Genomic DNA, 4,671 nt, shown 5'->3' with positions numbered 1-4,671 from the left:
AATTCAACATAGTTTGTGGCAGCCACAAAAATGAGGTTTCTGGAGTGTAACAACTCCTTTCAAAGTAAGCATAGCCCAAATAAATAGGAAGTAACATTTTCAAACCAGGAACAGATTTTTTTTTCAAATTTTGTTGCATACTATTATTGATAACACCACTTACTTACTTCTCTACTTATTTACTTACATGATCCCTTGTAGCTCGAAGATGATTGTCTATGAGATGTGTTGTCTTGACGGTGAATCCGTAGGTGGCTGTAGAGCCCTATTCTTGATCCGCATCTTCTCCCGCAGTGAGGACATCGATTCCCAGGTGGAAGGCAGTCCCGGACAGGGTTGGTTTGACGCACCATCCTCTTGGCATGTTTCTCTCTTTTGCTCTCTGTTTGTGCCTCTTTGAATTCTGCAGCACTGCTGGTCACAGCTGACTTCCAGTTAGAGTGCTCAAGAGCCAGGGCTTCCCAGTTCTCCGTGTCTATGCCACAGTTTTTAAGGTTGGCTTTAAGCCCACCAATATATCTATTGTTTATAGCCTGTAAACTGCTGCAGTGCCACTCTCCAAATATTGATCTGTCCAATGTGCTGAATCCAAATTGGGAGATACCATTCAGCATCTCAAATAGCTCAGTCCAACTTTGCACTGCAACCCAGAGTGGATTCACCTCCTTGCAGGTCTGCTAACTTCCCATGTAAGCCAGGCTTTCACATCTCTGCTGGAGTGGGCAACATGTTGCTGCTCAAACTGCAAAATCCATCATCCTTAGCCAGCGCATAAACCATTCTTGCTGCAGTTATCATCTATTATTATTGAAGTCGGGGATGATGGAAGATACATTTCAACCATATTACCAAGTTTTCCATCTTTGCACACTGTTGAGTTTCATCCTTGGACTGCACAAGTCTCCTGTGTCATCAAGCTTCTAGGCTTCAATGAGTAGATAGACTAGAGATTGGATTAGGCTGAGGGATTCCTCCCCCACATTCCTATACATGTTTATCAAAAGGGACTTTGTCTTTGTTTATATGTGATTTATATTAATTGTATTGTTTTATTTGCTTATTGCTTTTTGTTTTATTGATGTGTTGTCGGGCTTGGCCTCATGTAAGCCGCTCCGAGTCCCCTTAGGGAGATGGTGGCAGGGTATAAATAAAGTTTTATTATTATTATTATTATACTAGCTGTGCCCTGCCACGCGTTGCTGTGGCCTATAGTAAAACTTATCAAATTTGAGGTAGATATCTGGACTATTATGAAAGAGAGGTACCTAACTATTCCTTCCCCCTTTTCCTCCCCCTTTCTCTCCTTTCTTCCTTCTCTTCCTCTTTCTTTCTTTCTTTCTTTCTTTCCTTCTTTCACTACTTGGTTTCATCCTTCTCTTTTTCCTTCATTCCCTCCCCCTTTCTTCCTTTGCCTTTCTTCCCTCCCTGTTTGCTTCCTTCTTTCACTTTTTATTTCCTTTTATTTCACCACCATCATAACAATAACAATAATGCAATGCATTGCCTCTGGGACCTGACACCTCTCCCATTCCCCCAGGGTCTAATAGGAATAATAGCATAATAATAATAATAGAAATAACAACCTTTACCCGCCAGGTGTTGCTGTGGCCAACCTTCCCTCTTTCTCTCCTTCTTTCCCTCCTTCCTTCCTTCCTTCCCTCCCTCCCTCCCTCCCTCCCTCCCTCCCATCTTTCCTTCTCCTCTTCCTTCTCTATCTCTTTCCTTCCTTCCCCCTTTTTCTTTCTCTTCTGGTCTCTTTTCTTCCTTCTCTCTTTCCTTCTTTCCTTCCCTCCCTCTTTCTCTACATCTTCCCCCTTCCTTCACTCCCTCTTTCCTTCCTTCATTCCCTTTTTTCTTTCCTTCTCTCCTTCCTTCTTTCCCCCTTTTTCTTTCCCTCCCTTTGTCTCTCATTTCTTCCTTCTCTACCTCTTTCCTTCCTTCTTCCTTTTTCTTTCTCTTCTGCTGTCTCTCTTTTCTTTCCTTCCATCTTTCCTTTTCTTTCCTTTTCTTCTTCCTTCTTTCTCTAACTTTCCTTCCTTCCCCCTTTTTCTTTACCTCCCTTTCTCTTTCTTCCTTCTTTCCTTCCTTCCTGTCTTTCCTGGATTTTGACAGGACGGGAAGGGGCGGGGTGGGGTTTGGAGGTGGCGTGAAGTAAAAGGAGGTAAGATTGGGGCAGGGGAGTGATGGAGCGTGGGGTTGTGTGTGTGTGTGTGGCGGCGGGGAGAGTGATGGAGCGTGGGGTTGTGTGTGTGTGTGCGGCAGCGGGGGGAGTGATGGAGCGTGGGGTTGCGTGTGTGTGTGCGGCGGCGGGGGGGAGTGATGGAGTGTGGGGTTGCGTGTGTGTGTGCGGCGGCGGGGGGAGTGGGGTTGTGTGTGTGTGTGCGGCAGTGGGGGGAGTGATGGAGCGTGGGGTTGTGTGTGTGTGCGGCAGCGGGGGAGTGATGGAGCGTGGGGTTGCGTGTGTGTGTGCGGCGGCGGGGGGAGTGTGTGTGCGGGAAGCGGCACGGCGGGGCTTGGAGTGGGCATGGCTTCCGCAAAGGGAACGTTGGCCGGAAGGCTGTGTGCGTGCGCCAGGGAACTTGCGGCTGGGCGCCAATGCGCATGCTCAGTTGTTTTGCCGTTTTGTGAGTGTGTTGTTGTGTTGTTTTTCATTTTGAGTAGATATGTTTGTACCTTGTGGGTTGTGTTATGGGCATGGGAATTTTGGTTAAGTTTCGTTGGGGGTTTTTTGAGTTTTGCTGTCCCGTTGAACCAACCTAACAGATTTATATATATAGATTATTCCTCCTCCTCCTTGCGACTGTTTCCTCCCTTTTTGAAGATGTAGCAAAGGAATCTCTGTGAAGGAACTTCCTTTTTACAAGTATTTGTATTGCCCTGGGCTGGCCATGTGGCCATCCTCCATTGTCTCTTCTGCCTTTTCTTCCTTCCAGTGAGGATGCATTTTGCCTCTCTCTTTAGGCAAAATGTAGCTGTGTGGATTTTTGACTTTTTGACCTTTTACTTCTTTATAAGATGAGATTTAGTAAGCTAGTTGGCTCTAAGAATGTATTTCTTTTACTTCAATAAATAAGTCCTGACTGCAATTCTGTGACATCCTAAGAATAGAAGCTTATCTCATTTTCACCACACATAGGTTTTTACTATTTATGAAGTTTACTTCTGGTGCTCTGCTATATTTTTGGTGGAATCACACCAACTGAGGGTTCTTTTGAGCCTAACAGCTCAGATTTTCCAGCACATGCCATGTTCTTCCCATTGTATTCAGGAAAAGTTTAGAATTGCTTGTATCCAAATATTTCCTTAGCTTGAAATGAATAGGTTTTCTGCTAGTTTGCTCCATTTCTAGAACATCAAAAAGCCCAGTTTGGGCTATTACAAATTCTTTGTTGCCTTCTCTGGACCCTTGGTGGCCATCTCCAGCTTTCTGTATCCATCATGCCAATGAAATTTTGCTAAAAGAGGAATGGTTGGTTGAAACATAGGAGATGGAGCCTTTTTGGTGACTGCTCCTATGCATTGGAACTCCCTTTCGTGGCTCTTTTTGTGTTTTCCTTTTTCCTTTTAACTGTTTTTTTTTTCCATTTGCAAAATGTTTAAAGGCTTTTGCTCCCCTTGGTCACCATCAATCCCACTCCAAAGCCCTTTTCTTAATAGCATGTCGCCTTTTATCGCCTGTTCCTTTTAACTGTGTGTTGAAAATTTCCTGGAACCCAAAATTAGTGTTTGCCATTCCACTCTCTTTTCCTATTTACCAAAAAGGAAAGCACAAGATACATTTTCTCAGCGATCGATGTGGTCTCCCTCCTCCGCCACTGCCAGCCCAAGTGTGCCAAGAATTGCTGATTTCAGGCTTCTTTTGCTTAATGGGATAATCATTTCGGGAGGCTCAAGGGCCGCAGCCGGCATTTGCGAGGGACATAAAGCAGGGCCATTTGAGCCGGCAGCTTAAGGGGATTTGAGCAATGTCAGGCATTTCGGACATTGGAGAAGGACAAATTCGCTTCCTGGCCGGGAGGGGAGATGGATGAGGAAATGGAGTTAAAGAGGAGCCTTAATGAGGCCCAAAAAAGGAGCCCTTTCACTTCGTTTAAGCCTCTGTTGATTCGGGTCTTTACCTTCTGGTTCAGGCATGGGCAAAACCAGGCCTGGAGGCTGGATGCGACCCCTTGGGCTCTTTTCTCAGGCCCTCCTCTTTCTCACCATCCTATCCTTCCTTCTCTTTCCTTTCTATCTGCCTCCCTCCCTCTCTCCTTCCTTCCCTTTCATCCTTTCGTCCTTCCTTCCTTCTCTCTTTCCTCCCTCCTTTCCTCTCTCCCTTTCTCCTTCCTTGCTTCCCTTTTATTCTTCCTTCCTTCCCTCTTTCCTCCCTCCTTTCTTCTCTCCCTTTCTCCTTCCTTCCTTCCTTCCTTCCTTCCTTCCTTCTTGTCCTTCCTTCCCTCTTTCCTCCCTCCTTTCCTCTCTCCCTTTCTTCTTCCTTCCTTCCCTTTTGTCTTACCTACCTTCTCTCTTTCCTCCCTCCTTTCCTCTCTCCCTTTCTTCTTCCTTCCCTTTCGTCCTTCCTTCCTTCCCTCTTTCCTCCCTCCTTTCCTCCCTCCCTTTCTTCTTCCTTCCTTCCATTTTGTCTTACCTTCCTTCTCTCTTTCCCCCTTCTTTCCTCTCTCCCTTTCT

The sequence above is a fragment of the Anolis sagrei genome, chromosome X (genome assembly GCF_037176765.1).
Source record: "Anolis sagrei isolate rAnoSag1 chromosome X, rAnoSag1.mat, whole genome shotgun sequence".
Lineage (NCBI taxonomy): Eukaryota > Metazoa > Chordata > Lepidosauria > Squamata > Dactyloidae > Anolis > Anolis sagrei.
This window is presented reverse-complemented; position numbering follows the sequence as displayed.